The sequence below is a fragment of the Lissotriton helveticus genome, chromosome 6, assembly GCF_964261635.1.
Source record: "Lissotriton helveticus chromosome 6, aLisHel1.1, whole genome shotgun sequence".
NCBI lineage: Eukaryota > Metazoa > Chordata > Amphibia > Caudata > Salamandridae > Lissotriton > Lissotriton helveticus.
The window spans coordinates 1,895,353,442-1,895,374,953 of NC_136067.1; the positions used below are offsets into that span (position 1 = coordinate 1,895,353,442).

The following is a 21,512-nucleotide window of genomic DNA, read 5'->3' on the forward strand; positions in this document are numbered from 1 at the left end:
TTTGCTCCCAGCTGGTACCATCACTGAAGATTAGGTTGTTGCTTTTCTTAGTGAGACAGCAAACCTTGCAATTCCCACATGGATGGTGGCCACGTACAAAGTTGGAATTTGTTTTACCAGTGTTGCTGGTTGCTTTCGGTCTTGTGTGGACTAGAACATCCCTTATGCTCCGTGCTCTCTTGTGAGAGAACATGGGTTTAGGTATTTGTAACCCACCGCTGTTCAGGATCTTCCAGTTCCTGTTGATGATCTTTGTCACCTGATTAGAGCAGGTGTTGTAAGTGGTGATGCAGATTGGTCTTTTATCCTCAGCCTTCGGCACTTTTTCTTCCAGGAGACTCTCTCGGCAGTTGTTCTTGGCCCGTTTGTATGCCTGATTGATGATCTTCTCAGGGTACATTCTGGCTGCCAACTTCTTTTCCAAGTCCTTGGACTGTAGTTTGAAGTCCTTGATCTCTGTACAATTCCTGCGTAAGCGCAGGAACTGCCCGTACGGTAGATTATCCCGCAGATGTCTCGGGTGGAAGCTGTTATACAGTAATAAACAGTTCTTTGAAGTGTTTTTAAAATGAGTTGTAGTCATTAATCTGCCTTCCTTGGGGTAGATGTTCAAATCCAAAAACACTAAGTTGCAGTTAGAGGTAGTGCTGGTAAATTTCAAATAATCGTCTTGTAGATTCAACCAGCTCAGGAATTGTTTGGCAGTCCTCTCATCTCCATCCCAGATGATCAGGATATCATCGATGTATCGTTTCCATACCTTGATGTTACTTCTGTAGGGGTTGTTTGGATGCAGTATTTTGTTCACTTCTAGGTGGTGCACGTATAGACCAGCTATACTGGGAGCGAATGTGCTTCCCATGCTGCATCCGTGTTTCTGAAGGTAGAGGGTACCTTTGTACTCAAAGAAGTTCTCCTTGAGGGCTAGGGAGCAGCATTCCATCACCACATTCCGTGGTGTCTGGTATTCCCAAAAGTCCTCAAACAGGACATCCTCCACAATCTCTAGTGTAGCATGATGTGGCAAACTAGTATAGAGGCTCTCCACGTCACAGCTGATTAATAGCTGAGTATTAGGATCAAAGGTAATGTCTTCCAATAGGTTCAGTACATCCTTTGTATCCCTCAAATACGTTGAGGTTTTCTGAACAATTGGCCTAAGGAAGGCGTCAGCAAATCTTGACAGGGGTTCCAGTATTGATCCGATGCCGGAGACGATGGGTCGTCCAGGGGGGTTTTGTAAACTCTTGTGTATCTTGGGAAGTGTATATAGGTAGGGGGTCCTAGGGTCTTTCTGGCATAGGAAATCCCCCTCTTTTTTGGTGATCCACCCATGTGTCACTGCTTCCTCTACCATCGTGTTGATTTTGGTTGCTATCCTATTCGTTGGGTCACTGTAAAGAATTTCATAGTTCCTTTCATCTTGGAGCAGTCTCATGCATTCAGTGTCATACTGGCTTGTGTTCTGTATAACAGTTGCGCCGCCCTTGTCAGCCGGTTTTATCATTATCCGGTTGTTGTTGCTCAACTCTCGTAATGCTTGTCTTTCCTCTTTGTTGATGTTCTGAAAGGTGCTTCTCTCATGTGGATCAATATCCTCAAGTTCCCTCATTACTGCTTTTTCGAAAGTAAGTAGCTCAATTGGTAGGGTGTTGTTCAATGGTGTGAACGTAGATTTAGGTCTAAGTTTAGTATCTCCAAGTACACTCTCATCATTCTTGTCTTTGAAAAAGACTTGTAGTTTCAAACGCCGCATGAATTCTTGGACTTCCTTACATAGATGGAATTTGTCCATGTTAGCCGTAGGTACATAACCCAGGCCCTTCTCTAGTACCGCATTTTGTGCTTCTGTAAGTTCACAGTCTGAAAGGTTTACTACCAAGCTTACTTTTGGTTTTTCTTTGCGCCTGTCATGCTTCTCGTGGCTACCCGTGGGGTCTCTTCTTCTCCTGTATTCCAGTGTACTGAGGTGCCCCTCCGGTTCCTTCCTCTGGTCTGTCCTTGGCGCGCCCCTAAAAAAGGCGCCGATTGGTCGAAATAGCCATAGTCTTGTTGTTGATAGCCCCACACGGGGAATGGACCCTGTGGGTGTTGGAAAGGGGGTGTAACCTTACAATATGGATGTACAATCAGTGATTATTAGTATAAATACGAATATGCTTGTGCTTTCTCTCCCTTTTCTCCTTTTGATTTACAGAGACCACTGGTCATTTTTTCTGCACTGATCTTTGGTGCATTGCTTCTCTAGGGCCAGCTCATGCCCTGAAGCGGAAATATTCAGCCTATTTTTGCTGATATGTTTATAGGACAGTAGGCATACAAACTGTAGAACTGAGCTATTTTTCTGGTAGGGATCATTGAACGGTCCTGATGAGTAGGCAGTTGGGGACTGCCTATGAAACATGTCGACTTGGTAGCTAGTAATCGCTCTACCTTTCATCCCCTTTTTAATATTTCCAGCTAGAGATACCAATAAAATGTATTTGTTCTACTAGCCAGGGAATTTTTAAACTTTTTTGTATTTTTTGCATTTCACTAGTAAGATCCCTACACTTCACTGACACCACTGCACCCACACATAGCTCTGTCACAATTATAGTGCTCCCGCGTAGTCCGTCTGGTCGTAGCACGCCCCGCCCCGTTATAGGGACGGGAAGACCCCTATGATGAAGCATGACACTAACGGATTTTTTTAGTGTGTGAGGGGTATTTTAACAAAGCACACGCGCTCTCATCTTTCCATCACTAAGAGAGAGCCTTTTTCTTCCACATAAAAACCGAAAATTACAAAATATTTGGCACCTCCACTCGTTTGATAGAATCTCCATGTTTATATGAATCTTTCAGGAGGGTGATTCTATCTCAACCTCTACGCTTCCTCTATTGATCTTTTTTTTTTATGCTAGAGTACACCTTTGGAGAGGTAGTAGATAATCTAGGATTGTGAGAAAATGAGTTTCTATTGCAGTACCCCCCCCACCCACTCTTTGCCCGATACCTGAAGCACTTTTAGTAGGTGTGCCCTGGGTCCCTGCCAATCAGGTACCCATGGCCTGTGTTTCTTCCCTAAAAACTATACTAGAGCCTAAACCCAATTGGCATCTCTGGCCACATATCAGACCCTAGTAAATGGCACCCTAGGTACCCTGGGCATTGTGACCAGAGAAGACCCCATAGGGTTGCAGCACTTATTGTGCCACCCTTAGGGGCCCTGTACCTTGACACCCACACACTGCCTTTGCAGGCTGAGTGGCTAGGTGCAGAACTAAACAAAGAGTCGACATGGCACACACCCCTGTGTGCCATGAAAACAACCCCACTGCCCTGGCATACATCAGCCACCCCTTTAGCTGGGTGCCCTATGCGAGTAGTGTGGGCACGGGTGCATGAGCCCTGTGCCCCTACAGTACCCAGGGCCATTCCTGGGCATTGCAAGTATAGTGATGCCATTAAGAGTATATGGTGCTGGGAGGTTGTCATTACTAACTCCACAGCACCATAATGGCTACACTGAACACTGACAAGTTTGATATCAAACTTCTCAGCACATTAAACCCACACTGATGCCAGTATGAGATTTAATGTAAAATGCACTACAGAGGGCATCTTAGAGATGCCCCCCGAAACCTAACCTACAATCCAAGTCTGGGCTGAGTGGCTGCAGAGGCTGCCAAACTGCAGACATGTTGCTGGACCCCTGGGTGGAGAGCCCCCCGCTCTCCTGGGCCTGCAACAATGCACATCCTGGGTGAGGGGCTATGTCTCCTCCCCCAGGATGGACAGGGGGAAGCTTCAAAGGCATGCCACCTCTGAGAGCTTCTTCAGCCCATTTGCTGTACCCAGCAACTGGCCCTCACCCGTTCTACCCCCACTCTGGCGGTAAGACTGGTGGGAAAAACTACGTCAGGAAGGGGGGTGTGCCAACCTTTGCCAACTCCACCCCTCAGGTGGAGGAGGCGAGGTGAAGTACGACCCGGGGCTCCGCCCACCTTGTAGACGGGGAGCTCTGCCCAATCCCAGCTAGGCTCCTGCCCCCCTCCCACAGGAGAGGAGCAGGCTAGGGGGTGCCCTCACCCCAGGACAGGGTACCATTTGTCCCTGCCCTTGCCCTACCTGTAACACCCCTAAATTTAGTATTTAGGGGCTCCCTGAACCTTCCTTCCTCAGATCCAGATACTGAAACAAGAAGGAAGAACAAGAAACAAGATGACCTGCCGTGCAGCTGCTAAGAAGAGGAAGACACCAACTGATTTGGCAAAAAGCCCTCCCAGCCTCTCGACCCTCGTACCTGCTCCTGCTAAACCCCGGTGTCTCCAGTGGTCAGCAACCTCAAAAACCCCGGAGGACCTGACTGCCTTGTGACTCTGACTACCTGGGTCTCCCATGAGCAGTGGTACAGCTCAAAGCAAGTAACAGGCCCTGGCATCAGCCCGGAACCGCGAACCCTGCACACACTGCACCCGCCAAGCCTGGCCTGTGCTGGAGTGAATCAAGACCCTGAGGACATCCCCCCCCGGCGATTCTGACTCTGAATCCAGTGCCCAAGGACCCTCCTCGACGACCCCGACGACACCTGCAGCCTCAGGACGACCACGACCAGCAGGGGGTAAGATTTCCCGACCTCAAAAGACACCCCTGCACCCGGCGCCGCACAGCCCCCTGTGCCCAACTCCTGGGTGCCTACCTATCCTCCAAGATCCCAACTTACCCCTCGCAGTGTTGGTCGCTCCTGAAGATCCACCGTCCCGAGCATGCAGCCTTTGTTCCCTTTTCAAGATCCTCATTGGATAACATTGAGGGTCCGACGGCTCAAAAGCACCCTGCACCCCGCCGCCCGAGTGCCCCTGGCAGTGCAACCCTATTCTACTTCCCCATTTGCCCTGAGCAAGTGACCAGGAGCCCAGTTCCCACAGCCGCGTGGCCTGCAAGCCAGAAGCCACCAACCGAAGGCCCCCTGCCTCTCATTGGATAACATTGGGCCTAAATACCTCTGCAACCGGCCGCCACTGAGGGTGTACTAACTGTACCTACTTCACCCTGGGGGACCCCTGTGTCTATGCCCAGAACCTTAACTTCACCAGTCGAGTACTCACCTGAAAACCGATGACTCACAATCCTGCCATAGGATAACATTGACTGGTTTGACTCGAAAAATCTTCTAAGTGTGAAGTTTTGAAACTTTAAAATATTCATCTAAAATCAGCCGAAAAACGAATTTCGAATTTTTCACCTGCGATCAGGAGAGAAGCCAGTACTGTACCTTGTAGCCCAGTACTGAACCACAAAAGTAACCACAACCGTGTCTGCTAGTAATCTAAATTTCTGTCATAGGAAGCCATTGACTGTTTTTCTATGAAATTTCTTGTAAGTGTGAAGTTTTGAAAACTGAAAATATTCATATAACATCAGCCGAATTCAGAAATACTCACCTGTGATCAGGGGAGAAGTCAGTACTGTACCTTTCAGCCCAGTACTGAACCGTAAAAGTAATCCGTACCGGGTTTACTAGTAATCTGTATTTTCTCCATAGGAACCCACTGTCTGCTTTTCTATGAAATTTCTTTTAAGTGTCTACTTTTGAAAACTTTAAATATTCTTCAAAAATCATACGAAATACTGAAACGCAATTACCTACCTGTTTTAAGTTAAGACCCCAGTGCTGGCCCCAGGAGACTAGTGCTGGATTACAAAAGTAACGTGATCGTACTTTACCTGCAACCTGAATTTTCTCCCATTGAATAACACTGTCAGATTTACATTGAAAAGTTTCGACGTGTGAACTTTTAAAACAGCTTTATATTCATGAAAATTCACTACAGTAACTAAAAAGTTTTTGCTAATCTGGTTTCAGCTTAGACCCCAGGACTGAATCTAGGATCTGGTCCTGGGACTACTAAAGTAATCTGTATAGTACTCAACTGTACTTACATGTGGAAAACTCATTGAACTCAATGCTATAGTGTGTTTTAGGATTGTGTTGCTTACTGTCAATACTGTATTAATTGTGTGCACAAACTTTATTGCTCCTTTGCAAAGTAATTACATGAGAGTACTCATAACGAGAAAAGTATATTTTTATAACTGTTGGTTCTAAAAATAAAACAACTATATCTGTGGATATAAAAACAATTGGCCTGGAGTTCAGTCCTTGAGTGTGTGAAACCTTTTGCTGACAGTGTGTACAACAAATGCTTTACACTGTCCTCTGGTACTGCCGTACTGCTCGACCAAGCTACCACTTTGGAGAATAAGGTCAGTTCTGACTTTCACCTCTGTTATACCTCCGGGGTTGGTGGACTCTATACACACACTGTACTTCATTTTAGTCCAGTATGTATAGAGCCACTTTCTCACAATGATGTGTTGGAGAGACACATCTAAAGGATGGATGGTGGTGGTGTGACAGTATATCACAAATCTTTTCCACTTGGCTGCATAGCAGGCTCTAGTGGTGGGGCATGTAGCCTCTTTGATAACATTCATAGTGTGAGGGGGAAGGTTAAGGTAAACAAACTCTAAGACCTCAGGAGCAAGACCTGCGGTACCGGTTGGTTTTTCGGTTCCGAGGGTTTTTTAGGCTCCGACGGATGAGCTTCTGTACTCTTTGGAAGTGGCTTTTTACTCGGTTCCGATGACTTTTTCCAGAGTTGAGGGGTCGGTGCTAGTAGGTTTAGGTGCAGAGTGCGTCGATGTGGAGGCAGTGCTCGGCATGGAAGACGAGGATGGTTTATTTTTGGTTCTGGGGCTTGACTTTCGGCACCGACGGCAGGCTCACTCGATCCCGTGTGGACTTCTTTGCTGGGCCGGAAGGCGGGCGGGAGAAGTTTTGTCTCAGTGTGCACCTAGGCCCAAAGGTGAAGGTGTTACCGAAGCCTTTTTCGGTGGTGGTGGTGAAGGAAGGGGGTCGGGGTCGACGTCACTACTTACGACCAGCTGCCCAGGAGTGATGTCTTTGAAGTCGGAGCCATTGGCTTCTTCTTCGACCCGCTCCGGCACATAGACGCCCTCCTGGAAGACGTTGTCTGGGATGGATGTCGACGAGCGAGCCATGCTTCTTCGAGCTTGACGATCCCGAATGGTTTTCTTGGAGTGGAAAGAGGCACAAGCTCGACAGTCTTTGGCCTCGTGCTCCGGAGAAAGGCAGAGATTACACACCTCATGTAGGTCCTTTTTAAAAGGAGTCCTTTCCATGAGCCAGATGTAATGGCCAAGGTAGGCCCGAAGGCCTTCGTCGACAACCGGAATCGAGGACTTCAAAGTTGAGAAGCACAACAACTAGGGATAGCAATCGAAACAATACTGGAGAAAGGGTGAAGGATTGCGTATCGAAAGTTGTATCGGTAACGGAGCGCGATAAACACATCAGAGCCCGCTGGCGGAAAAAAACAATGGCGATTCCAATGCGAACTATCATCCAAAGGAGGAGTCACCTATCTTGTGACTTCCAAAGACTTTTCCAAGACAAAAACATCCGGGACCAACACCAGATGGCGAGCTATGCAGTGTGTGATCTGCAACTCATATGCCTCAAACACTAAATTTAGGGGGCATTTCAGGGGAGTAGGAGGTAGAGCCAATGGGCACCTTAACTGGGTGGCGACTACACCCACTATTATGCCACTCTTCTGGGAGGGGGCATAGACCTGGCTCTGAGTGGGGGGAGTGCGTTCATCTTCAAAATGGAGGGAACAGAAAAGTGTGCTTAACTTGGCCTCCTATACCAGAGGGGAAGAGTTGGCAAAGATGGACACACCCATAGTTTTTTTTTTAGTTTTCCCACTGGTTTTCCCGCCCAAATTGAGAAGTGTAAACCGGGGGCTGCCATCTGCTGCTAGCAGCAGAGGCTGGTTGTCGCATTACAATTGAAGCTTCCCCTGCAATCACTGGCCCATCCTAGGGGGAGGAGGTGCGACACCTCTGCCCAGGATGTCCATCGTTTCTGGTCACAGAGAGCAGATGCTCTCCACCCAGGGGTCCAGAAACATGTCTGTGTGGCAGCGTGCCTAAAGCGAGTCAGTGTCCAACCCATGGTCGGTAGGTTTTCAGGGGGCACCTTCGAGTAAATGTTACAATAAATCCCACATTGGCATCAGTTTAGATGTATTGTGATGAGTAGTTTGGTACCAAACACTCCTGTGTTCAGTGAAGCCATCATGGTGCTGTGGAACTAGAGTTGTCGAGTTTCCAGCCCATGTCCTCTCTATGGCTTCCCTGACGATTACAATATTAAGGAATAGACACCAATATTGTAGGGGCTTATCTGCTCATGCAGATATGCCCACACCTGGGATATAGTGCACCCTGTCTTAGGGCTGGTAAGGCCAGCTAGAGGGGTGACTACCTATATCTTAGGCAGTGCTCGCTGGCATGGCACAAGGAGTGTGCCATGTCGACGGTCGCTTTTCATCTCAAAGGGGCATGCAAGCTGCCAGGGCAAAAGCATGGTCCAAGAGGGGGGGGGGGGCAGGGGGCCCTCCAGCTTCCAGGTACACAGGGTACCAATTAACAGGTATTTACAAGGTGGCAGAAGTACTAATTGGGGATATGTTTTAGGGAAAAAGCACTGGCACAGGGGGCCTGGTGGGCAGCAACCCTGTGCACTACATCAAACCAGGCAAAAAAGTGGGGGCTAACTATCTCAAAAGAGGCACTTTCTCAAAATTACAAAATTATTGGTTTAACTCAACAGGTCTCGTTCAGATGTGTTAGGATGCCAATCTCTATTCAATTCCATTTTGTACAACTGAACCTTTACCTATACCACCTTTGTTTAGAAATATTGGGGCCAATAGGAGGAAACTGTTGCACTAACATTACAGGGAAACTTCCCTAGAGCAGAAACAAACCACATCGCATAGCCCAGGCTAACTGATATCCAGTGATGAACACATGCTGCAGTCAACAGCATGGGACAGTGACCTAGGTCTAAACAAGTAATGTTGATCAGGGGCTATTTATTCCTTGCATGCATCTGGAGCTGAAGAGTTTATGCTGTTTTCAACCTTTTTAATTGGAGCCTACAAAATTAGCGCAACAATCTATTTGGAAAAAACCTATTGTGGACTTATAAAAAAACTTACAGGGAGCTTACAGCCCACCCATTTCTTACCACTCATTTGTTTGCTTCTCACTCAATGGCTTTTCTTATTGATTTTGTGTTAGTCCCTGTCCTGGAGCATTGCCTCCATCATTTGCCGTGGCGGACTTTTATCCTTCCACTGATCACTTTCTCTTATCAAATTTGGCACCCCATAAGAGTGCATATTTTCCAGCTCTCTCTCCTGTGCATCTTCACTCCCTTGGTGCTCTGTTTTGCAAGCTCCCTTGTGAGCTTCCCCCAGACAAAGCTCCCCATTCTGTTCTTGCTTGATTTTCCCTCGCAAAATGCTGCTCTCCCTTGTGTGCTGGTTTTCAACTCCCTGTTCCCTCCCACCCCCAACCAAACTCCTCCTCTGCCCTCTTCTAGTCTTTTTTTATTTTTAATAAAATAGGAGGCGGGTCAAGCAAAAGAATGTTGCCAGTCATGCCATCTTAAAATACAAGCACTTTAGTCCTACTTCCATTAAACTTTTTTTTTATTTACTTATCATTCTTTCATCAAATTAAAAAAATGACACTAGATCATTTTCTAACCGCGCCTGCACACAATCACACACACTGTCCTCGCGACCACCACATCATTGTGCTTTTTTTGCTACCTTGTAGATGCTGTACAGAATAACCAAAAGATATGGGCAAAGGCAACTGGTCCTGAAGGAGTTCTTGAAACTGTTCATGCCCTCTGATGCGGAGCCCAACAAACAGATGGGCCAAACCTCTAATTTGGGACCTTTTTAGATGAACAAAAAGGTAATTCCACAGAGCAGGGAATTACTAGGGCAGTGAGGACTCTCAATCAATCAATCAATCAGGGAGTTTTAAGCGCGCTACTCACCCGTGAGGGTCTCAAGGTGCTGGGGGAGGGTGAGGGGTGGAAGAGCACCTGTCCGTCTTAGAGCCAGGTCTTGAGGGTCTTCCTGAAGATGTGCAGGGTGAGGGCGCGCCTAATGTTGATCGGGAGCTCGTTCTAGGTCTTGGCCGTGACTTAGGAGAAGGATCTTCCACCCGTTCATGCTCTGCGGATGCGTGGGAGTTCGGCAAGGGCGAGGTCGGAAGTTCCTCTTGGGTACATAGAAGGAGATTCTATCATTGAGATATTGGGGTCTGGTGTTGTGGAGGCATTTGTAGGCATAGGTGAGTATCTTGAAAGTTACTCTCTTGTCAACGGAGTGCCAGTGGAAGTTCCACAGGTGTTGTGTGAAGTGTTTGTGTCATGTTTTTGTGTCGAGGGATGCAGACGACTAATCTGGCCGCGGTGTTCGGTATGGTCTGGAGTTTGCGGAGCAGAGACTTGTTGATCCAGGCATAGAGGGCGTTTCTGTCCAGTCTGCTGGTTATGAGTGCGAGTGTGACTGTCTTCCTTGATTCGGGGGGGGGGGGATCCATTTGAAGGTTTTTCTGAGGATGCAGAGCGTGTTGAAGCAGCTGGAGGCGACTGCGTTGACCTGTGGGGTTATGGAGAGGACCTCTGTCTCGTTTGAGTTGAGCTTAGGTAGCTGCTGCTCATCCAGGATGAGACGTCCTTCATTCCTTCCTGGAAGTTGAGTCTGGTGGTGATGGGGTCCTTGGTGAGGGAGAGGATGAGCTGAGTGCTGTCGGCATAGGATACCATGCTGAGTCCGTGCTGTCTGACGATGACGGCGAGGGGGGCCATGTAGATAGTGAAGAGGGTGGAGCAGAGCGGCTATCCTTGGCGTACTCCGCAGTTGATTTCTGTGGGCTGGGAGAGGAAGGGTGGCAGTCTGATTGTTTGGGTTCTGCCGGTGAGGAAGGGGCGGAGCCAGTCGAGGGCAGTTACCTGTATGCCGGAGTCGTGGAATCTGGCTGTAAGCATGCAGTGGGAGACGGTGCCAAATGCTGCAGAGAGGTCGGATAGGATCAAGGCCTTTGTGTGTCCTTGGTTGAGGAGGGTGCAGATGTAGTCTGTGGCGTCGAGTAGAGCGGTCTCGGTGCTGTGGTTGCTGCGGAATCCGGATTGGGAGGAGTCGAGGATGGAGTTCTCTTCGATGAACTTTCTTAGTTGGGCGTTGATGGTCTTCTCTGTGACTTTGGCTGCGAAGGAGAGGAGGGAGATGGGTCAGTAGTTCTTGAGGCACGTGAGATCTGCTGAGGGCTTCGTGAAGCTGGCTCTTTATGCGGTATACGAATAGCTAGGTATATTGTGTAAAGAGTCCAGAGATTCCCCCAGAAGTGTACAGGGATCAATGTAAGCCCAAAGAGTTCCATCTGTGTTAGTGTGGTTGAGCAGCCTTAGGCCTAACAGAGAGGAGTGCAAGACATTTGTTATGCACACAGAGACAAATAAAACAACAACAAAAAAGGAGATTCACACCAATTTTTATAAAATGGGCTTCTTCTCAGCTTTATTTTAAGACCAAGATATACGTTCCAAGGTAAGTACGTCTTTCATGAAAAGGAAACTGTTACTTGCGCTCCGCAGACCTGCATCTGGCCTGCACCCCTAGGGTGCGAAAGAGCAGAGCAGGAGGCGGCTCTTTCAGGTCTTTGGCCCCGGCCCTATGGAACTCTATCCCACTTGAGGCGCGTAGCATACAAGATCATTGGCTCTTTCGGAAACAGATTAAAACCTGGCTGACGCCTCCATATAGGGAGGCTGTCACACCTCTCTACCCCTGGAAAGGACTATATACTGCTGTCCCTTTTGCTGTGTCTTGTCCCCCTGGTCCTGTCTGCGAGCGCTGGGACGCCCTGTTGCTGGGGTAGCCATGCGCTATACAAGATAGTTTAACATAATATAACATAACCTTGTAATTCCTGCTTTTGAAATGGGATTGCCCTTATGAGGTGGAGAAGAGGCCACAAAGACCACAAAGAGTGGTTTAGTTTTCCTAATGGATTTTGTTCCTTCAGTATAGTAGAGTAGTGCTCTTAACGTCCAGCCTGTGAAGAGCTCGTTCTGCCACTGGGTCTGGTTGTGGGAAAAAGAGTGGGAGTTCAACAGACTGGTTAAGATGGAAGGCAGACAACATTAGGTAAACATTTTGGGTTAGGCCTAGGGCATGTATGTGCGCCACATGTGCACACATGCATGATTCAAAGGTGCAACAGGGTGTCAATGTGACACCCTGTCACCCTTGAATATGCTCCCCCTATTACTGATTCGGTATTTACCGAATCGGTAATAGTGAATGGCTTCCCATTCATTCCTATGGGCCTCCAGGCGCATAGGAATGAATGGGAAGGCATTACTTATTACCGATTCGGTAAATACTGATTTGGTAATAACGAATATTACCGAATCGGTAACAATTACCGATTTTTTACCTACATACTATTTACCGATTCTTAAATACCGAATCTGTAAAATTCTGTATTTAGGAATCAGTAAATAGAAATTACCTACATCTGGCCCCAAGTGAGGAATTTTAGTTTGCATTTGTGCAAAGGTTCAAAAGGAGGACCCATGAGTCTGGTATAGACAAGATTTTAATTCCATACTGGAGAGGGTGGCGCTCTAGGTGGAATTATTCTTTTAAGTCCTTCCATGAATGCTTTAATAGCGGGTACCCTAAACAAAGACAAGGATTGCCGGTTTTGGAGATAAGCTGCTACTGCGGCGAGATGTAGTCATATGGATGTATATGCTAGATTGTATTGTTGTCAATTTAAGAGGTTAACACTTATTGTTTTGAATAGAAGCATCTAGTGGATTGATTTTGTTATTTGTACAGTAAATTACAAATAGTTTCCACTTCGCGGAGTAACATGCTCTGGTGGTAGGATGTCTAGCTTCCTTAATGATGTTCATGTAGTCTGGTGGGAGATTGAGGTAACCAAACTAAGACTACAGGAGCCAGATCGCAAGGTTGAGTTGGTTGGGATCTGGATGTCTTATTTCTCCATGGTGCTGGGTAAGAAGCTTGGGAGAGAGGCGCAGTTTTTGATGAGGAACTGTTGACAGTTCCAAGAGGGTTGTGAACCATGGTTGCCGGGCCCATGTTGGAGCAACCAGGATCATTGTGAGGGAATGCTGTTTGAGCTTCTGAACCACTTATGGAATTAGTGGGAGAGGTGGAAAAGCCTAAGCATATTTGCCTGACCAGTTCATCTATAGCGTTTGCCTTTGGACAATGGGAGTGGATACCTGGACGCGAAGCTTGGGCATTTTGTGTTTTGATGTGTGGCGAACAGATCTATTTGTGGCTGGCCCCACATGTGAAAAAATGGAAGAACTTGAAGATGAAGTTTCCATTTGTGAATCTACTGTGTTTGACGACTGAGCAGATCTGCAATCTGATTGTGCACTCCTGGGAGGTGTTCTGCAAGGAGATATATGTTTTGCGGAATGGCCATCTCCATATGCTTTGAGCTAGGTGTGAAAGCTGTAGAGAGTGTGTCCCTCCTTTGTTTTTGAATGTAGTACATTGCTATCCTGTCTGTATGGACCAGGACAGGTTTGCCTACGAGATGGAGTTGAAAGAATTTTAACGCTAGAAAGATTGCCAACAATTCCAGGTAATTTATGTGGAGTTGTTTTTGCTGTGGGGTCCACATGCCCTGAATTGTATGGTTTTGAAGATTAGGTCCCCAGCCAGTGAGCGATGTGTCTGTTAGAACCATCTGTGAAACCAGGTCGAGGAACTGCCGCCCTTTGGAAAGGTTTTGTGTGTTCCACCACTGCAGAGAGCGAGATGTGCAGTTGTCTACCAACACCAGATCTGTTAGCGGACCTTGAGCCTGGGTTCACTGACGTGCCAAACTGTCCTGTTAGGGGACGCATCGGAAGTCTTGCATAAGGGACAATGAGAATGCAAGAGGCCATCAGCCCGATCAACTGCATGAACACTTGAGCCGGTAATGAGTGTTGAGACTGAAATTTGGATATTAGAGCTTGCATGCTGTTTATTCTGAGAGGGTTGGGGTATGCTAAAGCTTTTGAAGTGTTTATTGTGGTCCCCTAGATGTTGTGTTGGATGGTTGTAGGTGGGATTTGGGGAGATTCACTGTGAAGCCCAAGTTGTGAAGCAACTGGATTGTCTTGTGTGCATGTTGTACACAGCTGCTGTGTGATTTGGCTTTTATGAGCCAGTCGTCCAGATGAACAAGTTACTTACCTTCGGTAACGCTTTTTCTGGTGGATACAATATCTGCCTGTGAATTCCTCACCTTGTGAATATCCCCCTGCGTCAGCAACGTTTGGAAAATTCTTCTGTAGCAGGCCGGCGTGGAGGACGTCACAGAGGACGGCATCGCACGCGACTCCGCTGACGTCACCGACCCCATAATAGGCCCACGTCAGCGTGATGACATCAGTTCCGCCCTTTTTCCGTGCCTTCGAGGCACACGGACAGACCGACAACAATAGATATATATATATATGCAGTGTACACAGTACAAAATAATCAAGATAACACACATAGTGTGAATACGAAATAGCAAATCAAGTACAAAAACACTTTTTTTTAAGAGAACATGTATACCTTGAAGCAATGCCATAACCCAGGTATAGAAGAGTGGACAACGGGGAGGCGGGTGGGCATGTGAGGAATCCACAGGCAGATATTGTATCCACCAGAAAAAGCGTTACCGAAGGTAAGTAACTTGTTCTTCTGATGGATACATCTGCCAGTGGATTCCTCACCTTGTGAATAGAGTCCCACAGCAGTCCCCACTCCCGGAGGAGGGTGTCCACTCCTCTATACCAGAAAATCCTTAAGGACAGAGCGCGCAAAGTGACCGTCCCTCCTCACTTCGGTATCCAAGCAGTAATTCTTCGCGAAAGTGTGGAGGGAGGCCCAAGTTGCCATTCAACAAATGTCCTCTACAGGTACATCCCTAGACAAAGCAGATGTTGATGACTTTGTTCTAGTAGAGTGAGCTCTTATACCCTCTGGAGGCTCCTTACCCGCCAGGGAGTAGCAGATCTTGATGCACAGTATAATCCATTTTGAAAGTGTGCGCTTGTGCACAGCTGTTCCTTTTCTGCAGCCAGGAAACCCAACAAAGAGCTGGTCATCCACTCAATTTGTCCTATCAAGATCAAAGCTCACCGCCCTCTTAGGGTCCAGGAGGTGAAGTCTCTCCTCCTCCTTGGAAGGGTGAGGGGGAGGATAGAAGGTAGGGAGGGTAATGGACTGTCCTAGATGGAAGGGAGTTACCACCTTAGGCAGAAAAGCAGCCCTGTTCCTAAGAACCATTCGTTCGGCATGAATGGTCAAGAATGGGGGCTTTGAACTAAGAGCTTGAAGATCACTTAGCCTCCTTGCCGAGGTAATTGCAACCAGGAAGACCGTCTTAAAAGATAAAAGTCTCATGGGACACTTGTGCAAAGGTTCGAAAGGAGAACTCATCAAGAAAGTAAGCACAAGATTCAAATCCCATTGAGGCACAATAAAGGGAGTAGGAGGAAATTTATTTGTAAGACCCTTCAGAAACCTTAGAAACACAGAAGATTTACATAAAGACGGCTGATCCGGCAGGCAGAGAAAAGCCAACAAGGACGAAAGATAACCTTTGACCGTAGCCACAGCAAACCCTTGCTGAGCCAAAGTAAGTGCAAACTGAAGAATATCAGACAACCAAGCCCTCAAAGGGTCAATGGACTTCTCCCCACACCAAGTAACAAATTTAGACCATCTGTAAGAATAGATAGATTTGGTGGAATCACTCCTGGCCGATAGAATGACATCCACCACGTCATGTGGGAGAGAAAAGGAATTCAGGTTGCCCAGTTCAATCTCCAGGCATGAAGGTGTAAGGTCTGGAGTTGGTGGTGTAGAACATGCCCCTCCATCTGAGAGAGGAGATCTGTCCTGAGAGGGAGACGGAGCGGCGGGCACGAGGAGAGGAGGAGAAGATCTGTGTACCACACCCTTCTTGGCCAATCCGAGGCGATCAATATACCTTGGGCCCGGTCTTGGCGAATCTTCCTCAGAACCCGAGGAATCAAGGGTATGGGAGGAAACGCGTAAATTAGTAGTGAGCCCCAACTCAACCGAAACGCGCCCCCCAAGGCTCCCTGCATCGGAAACTGGAGACGGCAGAATGACGGGCAGTGAGCATTCTCGTGAGTGGCGAACAGGTCACCTGAGGAGTTCCCCACGTCCGAAAGACGTGACGAAGTACCTCTGGATGAAGCCTCCACTCATGGTCGGGCGAGAACTGCCGACTGAGACTGTCTGCACGCACGTTTAGAACTCCGGCCAGATGATTTGCCATCAGACAAATCTGATGGTCCTGGACCCTGCAGAGACACTGCGACCCTACTCCTCCCTGCTTGTTGACATACCACATCGCGGTGGTGTTGTCCGTTAGGACTTGAACCGACCGAACGCGAAGGGAAGGGAGGAAGGCCTTGAGCGCCAGACGTATCGCCCGCAACTCTAGAAGGTTAATGTGAAGCAACCTTTCCTCTGGAGACCAAAGGCCCTTGATCTCCAGATCCCCCAGAGGAGCACCCCACCCTAGAGTGGATGCATCCGTTATCACCGTGGCCACCGATGCCCTCCACGCTCCACCAAGACAGATCCGCTACAGTTTCTCTGGAGATGCTGATCGACTACTGAGATCTCCGTTGTATTGATACCACTGCCTACGGAGGCACCACTGGAGTGCCTTCATGGGCCAGCATGCATGGTTGACCAGCAGAATGCATGAAGCCATCAGACCGAGCAGACGAAGGACCTTCAGGACTGGAACGACCGCTCCATTGTGAAATAAAGGAATCATTTCCTGTATGTCGCGAATTTGTTGTGGAGGAGGAAATGCCCGACATACAGTTGTATCCAGTACCGCACCAATGAACAGGTTGCGCTGGGAGGGCACCAGGTGAGATTTGGGTACATTTATCGAAAAACTCAACCTGTACAACAACTGAGTTGTGATTTGCAGATGATGGACACTATCTCTGGAGATTCGGCCTTGATTAGCCAATCGTCCAGATAAGGGAATACTGGAATCCCTGACCTTCTTAGATGTGCCGCCACCACAGCCATCACCTTGGTGAAGACTCGAGGCGCAGTAGTAAGACCAAATGGAAGGACCACTAACTGGTAATGCTGCGATCCCACCGTAAAACGGAGATACTTCCTGTGCGACTTCAGGATTGGGATGTGAAAATATGCATCCTGCAAGTCGATCGACACCATCCAGTCTTCTTCCAGCAGCGCTTGAAGAACATGCGCAAGGGTGAGCATCTTGAACTTCTCCTGCTTCAGGTAAAGGTTCAAGATCCTGAGATCCATGATTGGACGAAGTCTGCCATCCTTCTTGGGGATCAGTAAATAACGGGGGTAGCATCCCTGACCTCTTTCTTGCTCCGGAACCACCTCTATCGCACCCTTTCTCAACAAAGCCAGGACTTCCTCCTGCAGAAGAAGCAGGTGGTCCTCTGAGCAAACCCTTGGCAAGGAGGGTAAGTCGGAGGGAATTCCCGAAAGGGAAGTGCATACCCATTCTCCACGAGATTGAGAACCCAAAGGTCCGACGTGACCGATTCCCAATCCCGTAGAAAATAGGTAAGCCGACCCCCTACAGGACCCGCATGATCCGGAAGGGCGGATCTAGGGCTGCTTTGCTGTAGTAGGAGGGGGGTGGGTAGAGGAAGAGGAAGAGGAGGAGGAGACCTGACGTCCGAGGACAAGCTTTTTGTCTGCCCCTGTATGATTTATACAACGGATTTTGTTGCTGCTGCTGTTGCTGTGATTGCTTGTAGGGACGAAAAGAAGATCTTCCAAAGCCCCTATACCTTTTGCCCACATATCCTCTAGTTTGCAAACCCAAAGACCTGGCTGTTGCCCTGCTGTCCTTGAACCTCTCCAATGCAGCATCTGCCTTTTTACCAAAAAGGCCTGAGTCTTCAAAGGGCAAATCCATTAAAGCAGCCTGAACATCTGCAGAGAACTCGGAAGTCTTTAACCAGGCAGCTCTTCTGGTGGCAATTGAAGAGCCCATGACTCTGGCAACTGAGTCAGCTGTGTCCATTCCGCTCTGTATGACCTGCCGAGCAGCAGCCTGAGTGTCAGCAAGCACCTCATTAAAAATGTTTGTCCTCTTCAGGAAATTTAGGAGACAATTACTTTACAGTATCCATCAAGGCATGAGGCACAGGGTTAGACTGATTTGCATATGGCCATGTCTGAACTGGGGTGGCAGAGTGGGCTAAAGAACAGTGATGGATTAAACCCAGATCTGTTGACTGGGTGTGAGTGTTTGATTGGTTCAGATGCTCCGTCCATCACCACCCCCTTTTGTACCGCTTTGTTCGCCATAAGTTGGCAGGGTATGCTCAGACGTGAGTCCCTTGCTCACTTTGCCACTGGAGTCAAGCAAGCCTGGCTGAAGACGGCTGTAATGCCAGAAACCGGTCCTAGGAAGCTTGTTTCCGGTCCAGGGCAGGCATGGCTTGGCAGTTCGGGCTGGACTGTTCCCATGAGGCACAGGGTCAGACTGATTTGCATTTGGCCATGTCTGAACTGGGGTGGCAGAGTGGGCTAAAGAACGGTGATGGATTAAACCCAGATCTGTTGACTGGGTGCGAGTGTTTGATTGGTTCAGATGCTCCGTCCATCACCACCCCCTTTTGTACCGTTTCGAGGGCTTGGGCAGATCGGTTTCGGCACCGAAGACGATGGCTTCGGTGTCAAAGCTGGTCTCGTCGGCTTCGAGGCGTCGGATGCTGGCTTCATACCTTTGTCTTTAGAAGTCGACGGTTTCGGGGCGAGACTTTTCGGTTTCGATGTCGATGGAGCTGGTGGGATCGGCACGTGCGGCTTGCTTGGTAAGGAGCTGCCGGAAGGCTTTTGTATTTTCTTCGGAGCCGGGCTCGATGACGGGGCTGTAGAAGTGTCTTTTTGGTCGCGACTGGGCCCAGGAGGCGGAGCGTTGACCTCTGCCTTCGGTTTGGGTGCTGTATGTGGTGCAGGGGCAGTAGTACTCACGCGCTGACCCGATGGTATGGAGTCGTCGGAGTCGTCTGCCTCTGATACGATCTCGAGATCATCTGAATCTTCTTCTGGAATGAGCGGAACCTCCTCGTAGAAAATGTCCACCGGTTCCGGAGCTCATCTCTGCATTTCGTGTCTACGGACCTTCCGATCCCTGATGGTTTTCTTGGATCGAAAGGACGCGCAGGCTGTACAGCTGGATTCGTCGTGTTCTGGCGACAAGCACAGATTACATACCCTGTGTTGGTCACTGCATGGAAACTTCGCTCCACACCCAGGGCATTTTTTGAATGGCGTCCTTTCCATGAGGTGTAGGCCTCACGGCGTGGATAGGCCCAACGGCCCGCGTCGACGACCTGATTGAGTCAAAACGATGTTATTCGATATCGAAGGTAGTTAGGTAAAGTTTTGATAAGTTTTTGCGCTTCGAAGTACTTAAAAAGTAGATCTGTAGCCGGAGCGTAAAAAGTTCATCCGAACCCAGTGGCGGAAAAAAACAATCTAAGGATGGAGTGGAAGCCCATGCGCACTATCGTCCAAGGGAGGAGTCACCTATCTCGTGACTACAAAAGACTTCTTCCAAGACGACAACAACATGCAATCATCCGAGCCCAAAACCAGGTGGCGATCTATTGCATAGTGTATGATCTGCAGCTCATATGCCTCGAATATATGTTTTCTTACAAGACCGATTTTAAAAACAGGAAGGCTTTTTTTCTGGAACAAGTGAAAACAGTTTGCATGAGCGCCATTCTCAAAGGATTAGAAAATAGCCCTGAAAAGCAATTAATGAGAAATATCTAAAAGGCTGATTACAAGCACAAGAGAACAATTTTATTTTTCTTAAATAAAGAGAAGCACCCACTGAGTCATTGCCACATTTAAAACTGCAGATCTTGTAAAGAATCATCAGGAAAAGATTCACTTCAGAAAGGCAGGCAAAAGTCTAAGCAGGTTTTCTGATACTTTTATGTGAGAATTTGGTATGTGAGATGACAGCATGAGTCAGACACTAAAGTCAATGTGTTTGTGATTATGCCTCTGTAATATATTTTACAGACCAGCACCTAAATGGTCCTTCAAGCTCATACCTGCTTCCATTACCATACCAGACAAAGGGCAGTGTTTATTCTCCACTGTTGGTTTTGAGGTCCATCCATCAGGGAGGAGAGATCTTCAATTATATCATACTCACTAATTTGAGAACGCATTCCAAAGACCGCACTGTAACGAGTCTTCGCCTTCGACATGATCTACTCCTCAATGTTCCCTTCCTAACCTTCTACCTCCATCATTTGAGTCAGTTCGTCTTGCTATGTCATCCAAGGCTGCTGCAGCAAGGTATGGATGGCGAGTGGTTGTACTCTGCTCCTGCGCAAGTATTCACAGGTCCTGACGTTGACCCGCTGGTCACAGCTGTAATCTTCAGTCCAGTAAGGACCCCGCAATATGGGAATATGAGTATCGGCAGCCCCTTCTGTTTACCACATTACTTTCCGCTGAGGCTTCGACTTCGACTTCTCAGCAACACTCACATTCACCATGGCTGCCCCTCCTGGCATATGGGGTCACCAATTAAGGTGATAACAAGTGTTCACACTCCTGGCAACAAATAGTTCAACGGTGGCCCCCTCTAGCATACAGAGTCACTGGAATGAGGAGGAGGGGGCCTGGCACTTCCTGCACAGCACTCGCGACACTGCTCATGGCACGGAGGCCTTCTCCTGGTATACAGGGGTCACAGGATTGCTTCTGCACACTGGCAATGGCCCAATCGGTGCACACCTGTTCCCTCATACCTCTCAGGGATTCCTCATGGTAGGGTTATCCACTGGACTCACTTCCTCCAACACTCTACTCTTCCTCACAGGGCACACTGGTTTTGGCAAGCAGGCAGGCCTTGGTGCTCCAGGGCAGGTGATCTTGGTTTCCCAGGGTGATGCCCCTTCACCCAGCAGAGAGACTAGCAGGCCTTTGCTCCCCAGTCCTGGTCACAGGCAGAAGTCTTGCAGAGCTTCCCCTGCTCACTAAGCCAGTTTGGCTGCTTGGCAGATTACCAATTTTGGGGGACTCAACTTCCGCTTTTTATAGTCCTTTTCCAGACACCAAATGTGATTTGGGGTCTGAGTCTTAAGTTTTATGTTTGGGTTTGGCTTCTTTTGAAGTGCACATTTTTCCTTTTCTTTCTTCCTCTTGAAAGGCTCCGTCACAGCAGTAAAGAATCCAAAGCTGATAGACCACCAACACAGTTCATGGGAGTGTCCATTGTATTATTATTATTATTATTATTATCATTGTAAGATCTGCCCTGGAAAAAGGACTTCTGCGAGGACAATTGTTTTGACCTCTTTGGCTGTAGGTCAAAGACCTTTTCTGACCTCATGATCATGGCAAAGGAAGTAGACTCTTCTGTGGTTGTGTCAGGAGTAAATGAGTATAGGCCACTGTCTGGGGAGGTGTAATCCATGCATGGGGATGGGTTGGTCCGAGCTGATGCCATAATGCTTT

The 21,512-nt window shown here is 48.1% G+C and overlaps 1 protein-coding gene across 3 annotated transcripts in view; it reads right to left on the minus strand.

Moving 5' to 3' along the window:
* Positions 1-21,512, minus strand: part of WDR26 (WD repeat domain 26) — a 716,351-nt gene that overhangs the window by 140,681 nt on the left and 554,158 nt on the right. The window lies entirely within an intron of this gene.